This window comes from Oncorhynchus mykiss, chromosome 12 (assembly GCF_057628025.1).
Source record: "Oncorhynchus mykiss isolate SJ-2025 chromosome 12, ASM5762802v1, whole genome shotgun sequence".
NCBI classification, from domain to species: Eukaryota; Metazoa; Chordata; class Actinopteri; order Salmoniformes; family Salmonidae; genus Oncorhynchus; species Oncorhynchus mykiss.
The window spans coordinates 58,692,604-58,711,532 of record NC_143033.1 but is presented as its reverse complement, the minus strand read 5'-3'; the positions used below and the strand labels follow the sequence as shown (position 1 = coordinate 58,711,532).

Here is an 18,929-nt window from a genome sequence, read left to right as displayed (position 1 = left end):
TACTACATTCCTAAAGAAAATAATGTACTTTTTACTCCATACATTTTCCCTGACTCCCAAAAGTACTTGTTACATTTTGAACACTTTGCAGGACAGAAAATGGTCCAATTCACATACTTATCAAGATTACATCCCTGGTCATCCCTACTGGCTCTGATCTGGCGGACTCACTAAACACAAATGCTTTGTTTGTAAAATAGTTTTGGAATGTACCCCTGGCTATCCATGAATAAAAAATAAGAAAATTGTGCCCACTGGTTTGCGTAATATAAGGAATTTGAAATTAATCATACTTTTACTTTTGATACTTAAGTATATTTAGAACTAAATACTTTTACTCAAGTAGTATTTTACTGGGTGACTTTCACTTGAGTCAATTTCCATTAAGGTATCTTTACTTTTACTCAAGTATGACAATGGGGCACTTTTTCCACCACTGCTTGTGCATGTGACAAAACTTGAAGTAGCATTCAAACTCAACATTATTTATTCAAAACTTCACACGCATCCTCTACCACAAGACATTCAATAATGTGTTAAGAAAAAGCATGCAAGGAACACAAAACTTGAATTAACACACCCACACAGTAAACTGGGTTGGCCGTGGGGGTGTAGGGCTTACACACAGAGCACGCCAACTCCCAAGTTAAAAAAGTACAGTGTGCGAGAAGACTATGTTACACAAAACATAACAGAGAGTATAACATTAACAGTTGTTTCCCCTTTCTGTAGTAGTAGTTAATCAACTCTTTCATTCCTACATTTCACTGAGCAGTTTTTGCATGCTCCTCTCACTTCCCCATACTTCTGACTGACACACCCCTTTCTGCACACTGTCTTCAAACTAACAGAAAATGCTTTTTACTACAAAATCATATTCTAAATCCAGAGCATTTCTTACCTGAGTGAAGCAGTTTTGTGAAAAACGTTTTCCCCAATGTAAAGTTGAAAGTAAAACAAATTTTCCTGCAAAGCAGTAGCGTGCAGCATACTCAGTCTCCCCAACACACTCTGGTTGTAATCCAGAGCATGACGTCCCTCCCTCTCTTTCACTCACACCCTCCCTCTTTCCCCTCTGTGCCCCCCCATCCTCAATTCCACATTTTCTTTTCTCCCTCCCACTCTCTGCTGCGCTCTTTCTGACAGTGTGCTCAGTGTAAAGGGAGGCTCTCTATAGGGCCCGTCTACGTTTTACCTACTGTACATCCCTCGTCTCAGCCTCTCAGGCTTCTTTTCAACTAAACAAACCCAGTAGCTCTCATTTCAGCAGCTATAGGCTACTTCTAGAAAGGGTTTCTTTGCTATACAATTTCAAGTCTGATCTTAGAAAGTAACCCAACAACAGCCAGGGCTGTTGCCAACTGAAATCTACAGTGGTTGCTCAACTAAAAGCTTTGCGATTATGCTGCGGGACTTAGAGGTAATTTGTAGTTTTGTTCAGTACCCTGCGTCACTACTTCATTGCTCCAGACCAGCGCAAGGGGGAGTTAGAGCACTGATTATGCTTTTGGGTCCCATGGCGCTACTGTCTCTCTAACTGACAATGAATGAGCGACATAAACCAAATAATTGAAATTTGACAATTATCAGTTTCTAACTGAATGATTATTTAATCACTACAGTCCCTGGTTCAAGTCTAGGCTGTATTACATCCGACCCTGATTGGGAGTCCAATAGTGCGGCGCACAATTATTCATTTAGAATTATATAAAAAGCCAATCACAGTCCTCCAATCCTCTGAATGTAATTTTTGGCAGAGTCACGTATTGAAAAATATATTTTTAGATATACTGTAGGCCTACCGTTGCCGACATGAGTCTCACTAGTGTTGAGTAATGTGCCGTTAAGTGGCGTAGGTCTTATTTATTTAAAAAGCATATTGAAGTTCGAAGCAATAGGATTTGAAACATTAGTCTACCCCCGTATGGTCAACTATTTCAGCACCGTTTCACACTACTCTGAAACAAGCATGGGGACTGGTCTTGATAAATCAATGAGATTTGTATTTTCACTGAATCTCTATTTGGGTATTGGTTAGACTACAATTGGGATGTGGAAATGTTATGCTCTTAGTACTTACTGTAGCCTACTCCAGAGAGTCACTTTGTACAGCGCCATATTTTCCGTTCCATCCTAACAGAAACCCTGAGGGTTTTGTTTTTCGTTTTTCTTGGAATAGAAATACAATAATATTAAATCAAATTAAGCTATATTTCTTAAAATCAATCCCATATACAATGTTCTTACAAAAAAAGGTTTTCAAATGCTCTAGTACAGCCAACACTGAAGGCTATCAAGTGCTTCTCAAAGATGCCCTCTGGTGGTCAATATAGCACTAATTTGCATTAATGGTAACAAATGGCTGACAAATAACATGCCATAGAATTCTGCGGCAGACCGCAAGGTGTGCTGCAGTATGACGCAACTTTTAAAGGAAGAACCACTGTACTGGCCCAAGATCTCAAAGAAAAGCGGATGCATGCATTATAGAGTTGCATTATAGACTTTATTCCAATTGTACACCTAGCAAGAGACTAGCAAGAGGCTAGCGATGTTCCTGTACTGTACAATGTAATGTTAGTGTACATGTGATGGCAGAGTTTACAAAACAAATGCACACCCAATGGATACAAATCATCATGATATATAATTCTGCCAGGTAGACCTACTATGCAGTCAACACTTAGCTAATTGGGAAGTTTTTGGGTGAACGCCTTTAAAAACTGACTAACTGGTTAGTGCATTATTACCGAATTGAGCATCAAATATTCTACCAAGACTTACGACCAAAAACTTTAAAATACCAAGTTGAAAACAGTCATTTACATGGACTACGGCTGTCCCTGACCACAAAAATTGGTTGAAATTTTAAAATGTGTATGTTTCCATATAGACCTGCAGCTATCAAACCGTTTTGCGGCCCTGACTCCCGTCTTCATCGGGGCCCTCCGACCCCCCCCCCCCCCCCTCCTATTGTAGGGAGTTCTTATTGTAAAGACATCAAGCTGCGGCAATCGGGGGAGTTCAAACGGGACTTTGACTACCTGAGTGACAAGACTAATGGCAAGCGGATGGTCCTTTCTGACACTATCCAAACATACGGTCATGACTCACTTCTGCTGGCTATTTACACTGGACTCCTGGATGAAATCGAAACCCTGCCCCGAAAAAGCATTGGATTTTATCGAGAACTTCGATTTGTTTTGGAAGCGATCTCAGTTCTTATATTAGGGATGGCTTCCAACTGAAGAGGAGCTAGAATACTGAATTTTAACATTGTACAAGCGGTAAACAAGCGATGGGATTTCAGTCCTGGCCCACAACAGGTAACCCTCATCAACTCTCGTTTTTAAGTCACATTCATGTTCGAGGAATAGGCCTAAATGGTACAGTCCTGGGATATATTGTATCTATACCAAATCAAGCCAGTCTGACAGTATCTTTAAACAGAGCTGAATTTTTTTAATTTTGAGAGACTCCATCTGATCTTCAATCGAGCAGCTGATATACTGATTCATGTATATGCCAGAAGTTTGACTTTGAAAATATATTTTACTGTAACACGCTTCTCAAACCGACGTGGACCTTTACTGAATCTTGGTTACAGAAGTCTATGCCCGAATTCTGTGTCTGACTGGTTTTCATATTTTTTTTCCGACAGAGTTGTCAGAGGTGGAGGGAGATTTGCCATATTTGTGTCCCTAAGCAATTTGAATTTCTAATCCTAAATGTGGGCTTGGTAATAATGCCCAAATGACACTAGTGGGAATGTATTGCCCTCCCTCAGCTCCGCCTTGTGCTCTAAGCAAATTGTCTAAATTTACTGTCAGACTACGCTAAATCTGAATGATTAATAATAGGTGAACAATCTGGATTGGTTGATGCCAGTATCAGATGGATTTAGCTCAGTGGGTGAACTATCTTTCAACCTAAAATCACCTGATAACCAACTAAACCAACTCACCCAAACATTAAACAACCTGAAAAATCTTATCTTTTAGATATTATTCTAAGGAAGGACCCTCATAAGTATACTGCCAATGGAATCTTTGCTAATGAGCTGAGTGACCATTGTCCCATTGCCTGCGTAAGAGATGCTAGGGTACTTAAATCCCTCCCACGCATTATTACAAAGATACATTTCAGGAATTTTAATGAGCAACATGTCATGTCTGACCTGGGGTTGTGTGTGACTCGGATCAGGCCCTGAATTGTTTTACAGCTCTGTGTAACACTGTTGCAGATAAGCCTGCTCAGTATTTTTTTTAAACAATGAATAAAGGATAGATAAAACCCTTTGCTTCAAACATGAATTGTATGAAACATTTAAGGAAATAAACAGCTTGGGCTAAGGCTAGATTGACTGATACTACATCTGACTGGCAGCCCTTCAGACATTAAGAAATAGATGTCCACCTGTTGTATTCAGTGCATGTGGCAAACACACAGTTCAACAATCAAATCAAATTGTATCTGAGAATGGTGGGAATCCAGCAAACTTCTGGAAAGTAGTAAATCTCAACAAAAAAAGAGAGAATGTTTTAAGCTCCCTACCTCAGCCATCTACTTGAAATAATAGTTTCTGGAAATCCCTCTAAATCTAGTAGAGGGAGTCCTTTATTCACCTCAAAGCAGACTGTAGAAGGTGATGCACACCCAGATGCACATTCTATATTTTCATTTTAACCATTTCTTATCCATGATGTACTAAGTGCCTTGCTAAAAATCGATGTACAAAAATCCACATGGGCTGATTCTCTTGAGCCCTTCTTACTGCAGCTCTATGGCCCACTTATGCAGCACTGTGCCTCACTTGCAGCTCTGTGCTCCACCTATTGCAGAATCATTAACCTATATGTTTTACTTGACAATTGTTTCTGGTGTTATCGAAGTCCTGGAAAGCGACACAAAGGAGGAGATCCTTCTGACTTAAGACAAATACCGTCCAATTTCCAAGTTCTTAAGTCCCTGGCAAACTCTCAGCTAAACTTTAAACATCATTCTAATCTACACTAATCTATAAACGTAATGTTCCATACACACAGAAAGCTTTTTTCTCACAAATGTGTTTACATCCCAGTTAGTGAGCATTTCTCCTTTGCCAAGATAATCCATCCACCTGACAGGTGTGACATATAATGAAGCTGATTAAACAGCATGATCATTTCACAGGTGCACCTTGTGCTGGGGACAATAAAAGGCCACTAAAATGTGCAGTTCTTTCACACCATGCCACAGATGTCTCCAAGTTGTAGGGGAGTGCGTAATTGGCATGCTGACTGCAGGAATGTCCACCAGAGCTGTTGCCAGATAATTTTATGTTAATTTCTCTACCATAAACTGCCTCTGTAATTTTAGAGAATTTGGCAGTCTGTCCAACAACCGCAAACCACGTCTAAACATGCCAGCCAAGGACGTCCACATGCAGTTTCTTGACACTTGACAGTGTCAAAGACCTTGGAAAGGTCTATAAATAAGGCAGCACAATGGTGGTCCATCTGAGGGATCTTAAAAACCATTGTGCTGCCTTATTTGGAGACCTTTCCAAGGCCTTCGACACTGTTGACCATGACATTCTCATTCAAAGGTTGACAAATAGGGCTGGATCAGGCTACTTGCAAGTCGTATGAGAATTAATCTAGATTCCTGGATATTACAAAAGGTGTACCGCAGGGGTTGGTTCACTTTACTATTTATATAAATTATATTTGTCTCTTAAAAACAGATAATATTTATCTGTATGCAGACGACACTTATGTATTCCATTGCCTTAACTGTTGGCCAGGCTATGCTTGTCACGGTCGTGTAGTGAGGAGACCAAAGCGCAGCGTGGTGTGAATACATACTTTTAATAAATGACGAAAAAACACGAAGTACACTAAACAAACAAAATAAACGGACAAAACGGAGTGCTAACATGCAACATCACATAGACAATAACCCACGAACCCAAACTGGAAAATGGCAACCTAAATAGGTTCCCCAATCAGAGACAACGATAAACAGCTGCCTCTGATTGGGAACCAATCCAGGCCACCATAGACCTACAATATGTCTAGACACACACATCTAGACATACAAAAACCCTATAGATGAGACAAAAACACACATACCACCCTCGTCACACCCTGACCTAACCAAAATATAAAAAGAAAACAAAGAATACTCAGGTCAGGGCGTGACAATGCTAGAGCTGACTTTGTTGCCCTATAGAAAGCCCTGGTTGGTTTAAAACTTGTACTTAATGTGGGCAAGACTAAATATATGTTACCTAATTGTTGCCCAAATACCTGGGCATTTGTATTGACAAAGATTTGTTTAAAAAAACAGATGAGCTAGTTCAAAATATTTCATTTAAAAATGAAATAGCAGGAAGCAGATTGTAGAGTTAAATTTCCTGCCAGTTCTTGACTATTGTGACCATTTACCAGATTGCAGCATCAACCTTAGGATGCCGTCTACCATAGCGCCCTTCTCTTTATCACAGGTGACAGTTTTAATACTCACCACAGCATCAAAAGGTTGGCTGGTCCTCATTAAAGTCCTGTAGATCACTTCATTATTCCCTTTTTGTTTACAAAGCTCTACTACACAAGTTTCAGACTAACCTAACTTTTCTGTTAAAATATAAAAAAAGATACCAAACCATTTTGGACAAAGACAGTCCTTACAAAGATGTGTCCTGAATGTGACCAGTTTATTTTTGGATGCAATGTTCAGACATTCACAAAAGTAGCGACAAAATAACACAATCATTCAAACCGGAAAATGTAGGCTACATTAGTTCTAGCGCTGAGGAAAGATTGACGTAATACAAGCGGTCATATTTAGCCAACTCTCGGCTGACAGAAACCACAATATGAATTAGATAATAGCAATGATTATTTACAATTCATAACATCACGGGTGAGCTCACCATTGATACAAAGTCATCCGACGATGGGTAGTTAGTTTGTTGGCACCACCATCTTTGCTTTTTCGCGTCAACCAAAGATATTAACAGGAGACAAGATGACTTGTCTGGTTGCAGGATGCATGTTGAAGGGGGGAGTAACGTCGAAGATAATTCGTTCCCCTTCCAGAAGTTACTCAAAAGATGAGTGAACCATTCCTTCGCCTCATAACATATTTGTTATGACTGACGTTGACGTGACAGACAGAATGCATCGTATAATGTCAACAAATACGGCGCCACCCACACAGTTCCTTCGAAAAGTTAAGACCCCTTGACTTTTCCCACATTTTGTTACAGCCTTATTCTAAAATTGATTAAATAAAACATTTCCCTCAGCAATTCCCCATAATGACATAGCGAACACAGGTTCAGAAATGTTTTGCAAATTTAAAAATGAACTGAAACACCTTATTTCCATAAGTATTCAGAACCTTTTCCATGACACTCGAAATTTAGCTCAGGTGCATCCTGTTTCCAATGATCATCATTGAGATGTTTATACAACTTCATTGGAGTCCACCTATTTAAATTCAATTCATTGGACATGATTTGGAAAGGCACACATACACACACCTGTCAATATAAACGTCCCACAGTTGACAGTGCATGTCAGAGCAAAAACCAAGCCATGAGGTCGAAGGAATGGTCCATAGAGCTCCGAGACAGGATTGTGTCGAGGCACAGATCTGTGGAAGGGTACCAAAAAATTATTTCAGCATTGAAGTTCCCTAAGAACACAAGGGCCTCTATCATTCTTAAAATGGAAGAAGTTTGGAACCGCCAAGACTCTTCCTAGAGCTGGCCGCCTGACCAAACTGAGCAATCGGGGGAGAAGGGCCTTGGTCCGGGAGGTGACCAAGAACCCGAATTGTCACTCTGACTCTTGATTTCCTCCGTGGAGATGGGAGCAGTGGCAGTTCTAGACCATTTCAACTGGGGGGGCCAAGCTGGGGCCAGTTGTACTGTTAGAGGGGCCAGTTACATTAGACATTGTTGTCATCATTTTCTTCACTGTATTGCAGGCATTAGCAGGCAAAAGACCATGTTCATAATCATCATCGTTGCCACTGTCTAATAACAGATGTAAAAAAAGAACGATAGCAAAAATGAGTTATGTACACATTATTTTGTACTCCACATTTAGGGGGGCCACAAGGGGGTCCAAAATTGTTGTCACAGGAGCACTGCCCCCCCCTGCGTGGTGTTTATACTTGTGTACTATTGTTTGTACAGATGAACGTGTTATCTTCAGGCATTTGGAAATTGCTCCCAAGGATGAACCAGACTTGTGGAGGTCTACATTTTCTTTTCTGAGGTCTTGGCTGATTTCTTTTGCTTTTCCAATGATGCCAAGCAAAGAGGCACTGAGTTTGAAGGTAGGCCTTGAAATACATCCACAGGTACACCTCCAACTGACTCAAATTATGTAAATTAGCCTAACAGAAGCTTCTAAAGCCATAACATCATTTTCGGGAATTTTTCAAGCTGTTTAAAGGCACAGTCAACTTAGTGTATGTAAACTTCTGACCCCCCGGAATTGTGATACAGTGAATTATAAGTGAAATAATCTTTCTGTAAACAATTGTTGATAAAATTACTTGTGTCATGCACAAAGTAGATGTCCTAATTGGCTTGCCAAAACTATAGTTTGTTAACAAGACATTTGTGGAGTGGTTGAAAAAAGAGTTTTAATGACCCCAACCTAAGTTTATGTAAACTTCCGACTTCAACTGTAAATCTTTTGTCTATCCGATTCACCCTCTGAATGGCACACATGCACAATCCATGTATCAATTGTCTCAAGGCTTCAAAATCCATCTTTAAAAATCTACACTGATTGAAGTGAATTTAACAAGTGAAATCAATAAGGGATCAGCTTTCACCTGGATTCACATACGTGGTCAGTCTGTCAAGAAAAGAGCATGTTTTTTAATGATTGGGTGTCGCTCTGGCAATTAAAAACTTTTACTCTATCACACTGGGCACATAATGTGAGATGAATACACAGATACAGTTAAAAAAAGTTTGAAATATCCAATAAATGTCGTACCACTTAATGATTGTGTCCCACTTGTTGTTGATTCTTCACAAAAAAATACAGTTTTATATCTTTATGTTTGAAGCCTGAAATGTGGCAAAAGGTCGCAAAGTTCAAGGGGGCCGAATACTTTCGCAAGGCACTGTATATATATATATATATATATATTATATTATATATATTATATATTATATTATATATATATTATTTTTTAAACACTACCACTGCAAACACTCAGAACAAAGGGAGCAGCAGTGCCTGGACTTTGCGGTCTCCCTCTTCAAGTCCCCCTTCAGAGACTGGCTGCCTGTTGAGAACAATTGACAGGCAGAACCTCCCACCCCCACCTCTATATTCCACATACCAGAATTCAGTATTTTAGTCTGATTGCCATGTGAGTGTACCAAAAAAAAAAAAAAAAAAAAAAAAAAAAAAAAAAGAGAATTGTGTCAAAAACTATCAATGCATTAAAATCTTAAATATTGCCAGGTTGGTTTTCACAGCTGTTTCACAAGGTGTTCATTATTGTAAGGTATACTTCAATGGTATTTATTATTCGTCATTGTATCCTAGGACCTACAATAGAGAGATATACACACACACACACATAAATATATATATACACACACACACACACACACACACACACACACACACACACACACACACAAGAGCTATGTGAGATATAATTTTTAAAAATCATAATAGAGGACTTCTGAAATTATATAATTTCAGTGTAGATAAGGGAAGGGCAGGTTAAAATAAAACATGACAGCCAGTGTATGAATCAAACGGATTTGCACTTTACATGTTGGGTTTATATATTTTTTGTTCGGTATAGCTAGCTAGCTTGCTAGTTAAAATTTAAAAAGTATGACGTTGACATGATCAGTTCAATGAAAGCAAGAGATCTAAGGTGATTTGATGTAATTTTATCTGTGTAAATCTATGGTAGCCCCCCAGGGGGCTTACACTATCCAAGCTCACTGTGCGGTGACAGGGCTGTCCCCTAATCTTAAAACGTGCATTTTCATATAGACACACCCTGTTTGAATAAAATAAACTATATGTAGGCTCCTGACCTTCTCTGGTGCTGTAAGCACTGCGATTAAAAACGAGGACACACAAATTACTCAAACGGAGGGAGCCAAAGATAAATATAGCCTAACCAGAAAAAAACAAAACTGTTCCCTATCCTCCTCCTGCTGCACGCTGCTGCACGCTGCTGCTGGCCTTTACAGGCAACTTCAGTAATAGGCTACACCAGCGGTCTGTAACCTTTTCCATTTGGAGTGCCAAGTTATCGTAAACTTTTTACTGATCTGTGTGCCAGTAATTTTTTTGTAATTATGCACATTTGTGGAACAGTTTAATTTAATGTACAAAAAAGTCTTCATATCTCAAAATCAATGTCATGTGGTTAATCTAAATGAAAATAATACAAATCTAAAAGTAACTTCTATTGCCGATATGTAAAAACAGCCTACATAAAGCTAACAAATAAAAACAGCAGCCCAGAGGTAGAAAACATCCTGATGAAAATAAATATCCTATAAATCACATAGTTGATACATGCATAGCCTATTGTATTAACTGCTTAATTTTGGAAACCAAGTCAAACCTGTGATAGAAACAGATATTCACAACAAAGCATATTTCACTAAACTGTTGACAGTCCCTCTCTGCGCACTCGAGAAAGGAATGAAGAGAGACGGGAAGAGATGGAAACACACAGTAGTGAGATATTCTGTAGCTAAAAGATAATGTGTCAGCCTATTAAATATGAAAACATAGGCTATTCAAAATCAAATTCACTATAATTTTAGGCTAAGCCGCCCTGCACAATCCATGAACCAACAGCATCACTTAGGCCTTTAAAGTCTCTCCCAGACTCCTGGACAGAAAGTTTGGAGCGTAGCATAAGGTAACCAGTCCATCCAGTATGCATAATAATAATAATAATAATAAAGTCCACACTCAAAAGGAGATTAGGGAGTGGTCGAAATATACATTTTTGCCTGGAGGCAAATGGAGGAGGGTCATGTTTTGCAATTTAAGTCATGGGGAGGGATTAATATTATTGTTTTTTTGCCCAGGGGAGAGTCATGTAATTTGTAATCGATTAAATGTCAGTATTTGGGAATTTATTGTTTATTATATCTCGATGTGTGCCCGATGCTGCCCCTGATCTGCTGGGCACGCAATATCAAGCGCGCCTAGTGTGGTCTCAATCAAATTATCGTTAGCCAATACTATAGGCTATACAAAGAGCATGCCTGGAGAAGCACAGAGCAAAGTTACATTTCTAAGAAAATGTTCTTCGAGTTTTTGCGCTGCTGGGATGGTGTATATACACTCAGCTAAAAAATAAATGTCCAACTGCATTTTTATTTCTTCCTAATCAATAAATTAGGGGTAGGCATACCTGTTTGAAAGACACATGGATCCTGTTCATTTTTCGGCTGGTGTTAAGGCGGCGCTAGTGTCAAACGTTTGTTCATTGGTAATTTCAACCTGTTAAAGCCAGGGCTCTACTATTTTTAAACTGTTGTGCAAGGATTGGTAATTTACCTTGATTATACCAGCTCGCTTGCCCTGGAAATATGAGGTGTCCTTAGAAATATGATCCAATGTGTTAATTTCAGGCCACGCTGATAGGGAAATGTTATACAAAGCAAAAGCTGGTTTCAGGGGGTGACGAGGTTGGTTATGGCATTAATTTTGACAACGGAAACACAGTCTATTCAGCCGTGACGCACACTGCCCAAAAGCGCATGGAAAAACAGTTTTTATTGCTTCTGGTGCCTCTATACTTTGTATTTTGAAACATTCCCCCCCATTCCTAAAAGAAACAAAGCTTTAATAAAAGATAACATTTGAGAGGAGCAAAACAGTGAGCTCTCATTCCCTTTTTTTTAATGTATTTTAGACAGGCCAACATTTTAGCCATGCAGATCCTGTTTTGGATGTGCGTAAAACCCCCTCCATGATGTAGGCTACAGGTGTCCATGCCCATCATGAAACGAGAGATGAGAAACCTCTGAATAGCAGTCAACTTCATATTTAAAGTTATTTTCCTGTAACAATTGCTTGTTTTCAGTTTCATACTGTACAGTCGTGGCCAAAAGTTGAGAATGACACAAATATGAATTAATTTTCAAAGTCTGCTGCCTCAGTTTGTATGATGGTAATATGCGAACACTCCAGAATGTTATGAAGAGTGCAATTAATTGCAATTCATCTGATCAAAGTCCCTCTTTGCCATGCAAACGAACTGAATCCAAAAAGAAAACAAGATTTCACTGCATTTCAGCCCTGCCACAAAGGGACCAGCTGACATCATGTCAGTAATTCTCTTGTTAACACAGGTGTGAGTATTGACGAGGACAAGGCTGGAGAGTTCACTGTCATGCTGATTGAGTTCGAATAACAGACTGGAAGCGTCAAAAGGAGGGTGGTGCTTGGAATTATTGTTCTTCCTCTGTCAATCATGGTTACCTGAAAGGAAACACGTGCTGTCATCACTGCTTTGCACAAAAAGGGCTTCACAGGCAAGGATATTGCTACCAGTAGGATTGCACCTAAATCAATCATTTATCGGATCATCAAGAACTTCAAGGAGAGCGGTTAAAATGTTGTGAAGAAGGCTTCAGGGCGCCCAAGAAAGTCCAGCAAGCGCCAGGACAGTCTCCTAAAGTTGATTCAGCTGCGAGATTGGGGCACCACCAGTACAGAGCTTGCTCAGGAATGGCAGCAGGCAGGTGTGAGTGCATCTGCACACACAGTGAGGCGAAGACTTTTGGAGGATGGCCTGGTGTCAAGAAGGGCAGCAAAGAAGCCACTTCTCTCCATGAAAAACATCAGGGACAGACTGATATTCTGCAAAAGGTACAGGGATTGGACTGCTGAGGACTGGGGTAAAGTCATTTTCTCTGATGAATCCCCTTTCCGATTGTTTGGGGCATCCGGAAAAAAGCTTGTCCGGAGAAGACAAGGTGAGCGCTACCATCAGTCCTGTGTCATGCCAACAGTAAAGCATCCTGAGACCATTCATGTCTGGGTTGCTTCTCAGCCAAGGGAGTGGGCTCACTCACAATTTTGTGTAAGAACACAACCATGAATAAAGAATGGTACCACACGCATCCTCCGAGAGCAACTTCCCCCAACCATCCAGGAACAGTTTGGTGACGCACAATGCCTTTTCCAGCATGATGGAGCACCTTGCCATAAGACATAACTAAGTGGCTCGGGGAACAAAACATATATTTTGGGTCCATGGCCAGGAAACTCCCCAGACCTTAGTCCCATTGAGAACTTGTGGTCAATCCTCAAGAGGCGGGTGGACAAAGAAAACCCCACAAATTCTGGCAAACTCCAAGCATTGATTATGCAAGAATGGGCTGACATCAAATCAGGATGTGGACCAAAAGTTAATTGATAGCATTCCAGGGCCGAAATGCAGAGGTCTTGCAAAGGGTCAACACTGCAAATATTGACTCTTTGCATCAACTTCATGTAATTGTCAATAAAAGCCTTCGACACTTATGAAATGCTTGTAATTATACTTCAGTATTCCATAGTAACATCTGACAAAAATATCTAAAGACACTGAGGCAGCAGACTTTGTGAAAACAAAATTTGTGTCATTCTCTCAATTTTTGGCCACAACTGTATGTTCAAACCCAAACCAAGTAGCCTCCCCTTGCCCTATTATAACGAAGGCTGGTTCAACAGCAATGCATTGTGTATTTTTTAATCCTGACGATTTTATATTACATTTATTTGTAAAAAGATTAACAATTTATGAACTTAAAATCCCATTTTAATTCAAAAAGTAATAATTTTACGACAAATAACATGTAAAGTAAAATATATATTTTTTAAATTCGATTTTTATTTTAGTTTTTGTAATAGGCAGGATTTAAAAAAAATACAAGCAAAATTATTAGAAAGATTCACCGTCCTGGTTTTATGGTGAGAACATCCATGGTGTGCATGCAATACAACTTCTGGTTGTGTGAATGCGATCTTTAAGTTCCAATATGTTTATAAAATATACATTTGGAAACAGTATAAAAGTGAGTGGAGATTCTCCCGCTCTCTTTATTTTGGATCTTCGCCTAGATGCTGTGAAAAGTTTGGATATGCATAAAACCCTCCATATTCTGTTGTTTTAATTCTTTAGTCTATTCATTTTGGCCTTTACTACTTTACAAAAAAATAAATCATAAGAAACAAGGTTTGAAGTGTCAGTCCTAAATCTAGGAGATATAAAACAAAATCTCTAGGAAGAGTCTTGGTGGTTCCAAACTTCCATGTAAGAATGATGGAGGCCACTCTACCATAACGGCCTAGTTGGTGGAGTGCTGCAGAGATGGTTGTCCTTCTGGATGGTTCACCCTTCTCCACAGAGGAACTCTAGAGCTCTGTCAGAATGATCATCTGGTTCTTGGTCACCTCCCTGACCAAGACCTCTCCCCAGTTTGGCCGGGCAGCCAGCTCTAGAAAGAGTCCTGGTGGTTCTAAACTGCTTCCATTTAAGAATGATGGAGGCCACTCTGTTCTTGGGGACCTTCAGTGCTGCAGAAATGTCTCTGTACTCTTCCCAAGGTCTGTACCTCGACACAATCCTGTCTCTGAGCTCTACGGACTCTAATTCCTTTGACCTCATGGCTTGGTTTTTGCTCTGACAGGCACTGTCAACTGTGAGACCTTATAGACAGGTGTGTACCTTTCCAAATCATGTCCAAGCAATTGAATTTACCACATGTAGACTCCAATCAAGTTGTAGAAACATCAAGGATGATCAATGGAATTTCAAGTATCATAGCAAAGGGTCTGAATACTTATGTAAAATAAGGTATTTCATTAGATTTTTTTTGCAAAAACCTGTTTTCGCTTTGTCAATATGGGGTATTGTGTGTAGATTGATGAGGGAAAACAATATTTGATACATTTTAGAATAAGGCTGTAACATAACAAAATGTGGAAAAAGGGAAGGGGCCTGCATACTTTACGAATGCACTTTATTTCCAAATTGAAGCCATGCAATTACTTAGAACAATGTGGACTGCAAACAGGTTCAAGTTAAGTATTTAGCAAAGACGTGACCGGTGTACATTTTGTCATTTAGTTTCTGTAAGCTATTTAATATACTATTAAGAACCAACATTAGAATTGGAGTTCATCCCAAAGCAATACATAAGACTGTAAATGCACAACATATTTAGCCATGGAGCATATTCTGATTGGCCAGTGAGGAGCTGTCATCAAAAACCAGTCTTTTCGTGCCACCGCCAGAATTGCGCCCATCATTCTTGGTTGTGAAAACAGCAAAAATATTTCTGACACACACCCAAATCTATAGCGTTACCACCAGCACTTCGATTTAGCATTGCATTAGGTTTTGTTTTGTTAAAAATGGAGCCCATAGTCTACTATCCATAGATTTTTCAGCAAATTCCTTAAGTTACCATGCACTTCTTAAATATCCTGTTAGTGAAGGGCTTGGTGTGTTAAGTTAAACCCATTGAGGTGGTATGGGAAGGTATTGTGACTTTGGTCAAATAAAATGGCTAAAAGCATAGGCCTACCCCTTTGATAGTTTAAGATTACGGGGGAAATGATGGACCCGATTATATAAAAGCGATCTATAACAATGCTTTATGCCAGGACCAAGCTGTAAAATGCAGGGGAAACAAATGACTGACACATATGGGATATCTTTGGTTTGTCTAGGACATTCAGAGGCTGTGCTACAACCTTTTATAGCATAGGAGACAAAACTGGCTTTGCTTGGGAAGTAATTTGTGATTCTGTCACTATCAATTGACAGGCTATTAAACATACTAACTGTAAAATCAGTCAGGAGCAATCCAGGTAGCCTAAGTTTAGAAAATGTATCTATAGGCTATATTATCATCATCATCATTTCTTCTTCAAGGCTGTCATTTAAGAAATAAATTGTGAAGCATTTGTGGCACGCTACAGGCTGGCAGGAGCACTCAGCACTTCAACAACATGCCTATAAAACTTTTGCATTTAGGCTGTATAAAATGACTTTTTAAATAAATATTTAAGAATTAAATAGTAAATTAAAAGAAAAATGCCTTAGGCTATACAGTCGTTTTACAGTGCCTTTGAATTCACTTTTAGGAAACAAGTTTGGCCAGTCTTTGGTTTGAGGATCAAACGATGAGTTATGCATGCCTAGTTTGTTAATTTAGCCTAGCAGGAGCTATTATATATTCCCATGCCCTAAATCACAGATCTATTTTGTAACAATATCATGGAATAAAATTTGAAAAAAAGTATAGTTTCCCAAATGAAAAAGTTACAAGTGCATATAGGCCTACCTTCTGATATGCGGCTGCGTAAAAAGAACAAATGGCCTTTTCTCTAATCCATTGACGATCAGATACTTCAGTTGTAACTGGTTCTGCTGCGCTCAATTTTTACAGTTAGACTATCCTCTAACAATAACCTGTTTATCGAAATCAACACATCTCTGGTGCTGCAGCATCCACTCATTCGTTATCGTGCTGTTATTCAACGTTTCTCCAGTCATGTAAAATTACGTTGAATTACATGAAGAGATATTTATATTGGAAATATATGCTGTAGTGATGTCCGGATCGACTCATAACCTGCAGTCCCTGTGGGTCGGACAGGTTTACGGTCAGGAAATATTGTGTGGATGAAAAGGCGGGTGGGTGGCGGGCGGGTTGAACAAAGAGAAATCAATGCATTAAAAAGAGCCCAAGCAAATAAAATCAGTTAGCGGTTTTTATAAATAAATAAATGCAGATATTAGCCTTTCACAAATATGTGTTTTGGTCTTTACTCCGCAGACAAAGTGGCAATATTATATACATAGAATTAATTAATACGTCGATTCATTTTTGGGTCATCTTTTGAATTATGCTGCTCATTTAACATCATGGTGGTTTGACGGTGAGTAGACGTTATCACTTAGTTAACATTAGCTGGCTAGCTAGCCATCTTGCCAACACTGTAGTTAGCCAAGCTTAAGTTAACTAGCAATCGGTGCGAACACTGGACTGGCACCAAAGTGAATGCTCACCTTTGATACAAAAAAGAACACCATTACTGTCTGGGCCCATTATGCTAGTGGGCTTGTTTCAGTTTGTTTTCAGAAAAATGCAATCTGCAAAAAGCAAGATAGTTGGCACAGATCTATCAGTCAGCCCATGTGCTTGCATTCATGATGAGAAGATTATTGTTAGCTAACTAGCTAGCTATGTTAGAATGCACGTAACTAAAACCAGTGCAGGAACCATTTTCCTGCATGATGTTCTGTCATCAGTGCACTTCATTTGCGGTTGAAATATATAGCCAATACATTTTGTATCGAGTTAGATTATGGTTTCAGTAATAAAATATCTAGCATGTGCTTGTCCTAAGCTCATTGTGAAGTTTCCATAAAGTGTCGCTTTAGCATGACCTTTGACTATTGCAAAGCACTGTAGTGAATCTACAATACAAATGCTGACATCTAATGTTGGCATTACGATCTGCAAGTGACTGCATCGGTAGTGAACAGTGAAGTTTCAGATTTACTTTGAGACTAAGTTTAATTCATTCAGCCCATCTTGTTAATTAGCGTGCTTGTGGTGCTTCAGCACAAACACTTCTGGATTCTTATCCACGGCCATAGATGAAGATGTCTATGTTGTACGTAAGGAGGTCAGTGTTTTTTTTTCTTTTTCGTATTTACAGAGGACATTCTTGGTGGTTATCAGGGAAACCACAAAAAAATGTAAATTTTTATATTTAGTTAAGAAATCAGCATTTAGTGAATTTGTTAATCCTTTAGCACATAGTGCTGAAAGGCCTGTGTAATCTGTGACTTTTGACTCCATAAAATCGTATCGGACCCAAAAATCCCATATCAGTTGGGGTCTAATTAAAAATTCATAAAAGTGTATCATTCTTGTGCAATTCACATCTATAGGCTACATTTAAGGTCCTTTCATTATTTTTTTAATCTGCCGTTAGCGCGTAAGCTTTAGGGCGTAATTGTATGCGTGCCTAATACACGCCAATTGCCAAATGCTTTTGTGAACTTGGGCAGAAAAAGTTAATGTTGAGTCAATTCAGTGTTTAATTCGATAAGAGAAAAGCAGTGAATGGGAGAGCTTAAAGAGTGGGCCAGAACAGTAACCTAATTGATTTCAAATATGGCATGTCAATGGAACCGTAATGTTCAGATGGGAACAGTAGGACTAACTGAAATATGGACATACAGTGCCTTGCGAAAGTATTCGGCCCCCTTGAACTTTGCGACCTTTTGCCACATTTCAGGCTTCAAACATAAAGATATAAAACTGTATTTTTTTGTGAAGAATCAACAACAAGTGGGACACAATCATGAAGTGGAACGACATTTATTGGATATTTCAAACTTTTTTAACAAATCAAAAACTGAAAAATTGGGCGTGCAAAATTATTCAGCCCCCTTAAGTTAATACTTTGTAGCGCCACCTTTTGCTGCGATTACAGCTGTATGTCTCTATCAGTTTTGCACATCGAGAGACTGACATTTTTTCCCATTCCTCCTTGCAAAACAGCTCGAGCTCAGTGAGGTTGGATGGAGAGCATTTGTGAACAGCAGTTTTCAGTTCTTTCTACAGATTCTCGATTGGATTCAGGTCTGGACTTTGACTTGGCCATTCTAACACCTGGATATGTTTATTTGTGTACCATTCCATTGTAGATTTTGCTTTATGTTTTGGATCATTGTCTTGTTGGAAGACAAATCTCCGTCCCAGTCTCAGGTCTTTTGCAGACTCCATCAGGTTTTCTTCCAGAATGGTCCTGTATTTGGCTCCATCCATCTTCCCATCAATTTTAACCATCTTCCCTGTCCCTGCTGAAGAAAAGCAGGCCCAAACCATGATGCTGCCACCACCATGT

The 18,929-nt window shown here is 39.3% G+C and overlaps 1 protein-coding gene across 8 annotated transcripts in view; it reads right to left on the bottom strand.

Moving 5' to 3' along the window:
• LOC110537841 (phosphatidylinositol-3,5-bisphosphate 3-phosphatase MTMR4) overlaps window positions 1-7,048 on the bottom strand; it is a 168,589-nt gene extending 161,541 nt beyond the window's left edge. For 4 of the 8 annotated variants that reach the window (XM_090192844.1, XM_090192853.1, XM_036937873.2 and 1 more), the window contains exon 1: window positions 902-1,026. The gene's annotated coding sequence lies outside the window, so the exon portion shown is untranslated. Of the gene's footprint in view, window positions 1-901; window positions 1,051-6,916 lie in introns of those variants that run through there. The other 4 variants (XM_090192846.1, XM_090192849.1, XM_090192856.1 and 1 more) reach the window with 3 other exon arrangements.
• Window positions 7,049-18,929: the final 11,881 nt, after the last annotated feature.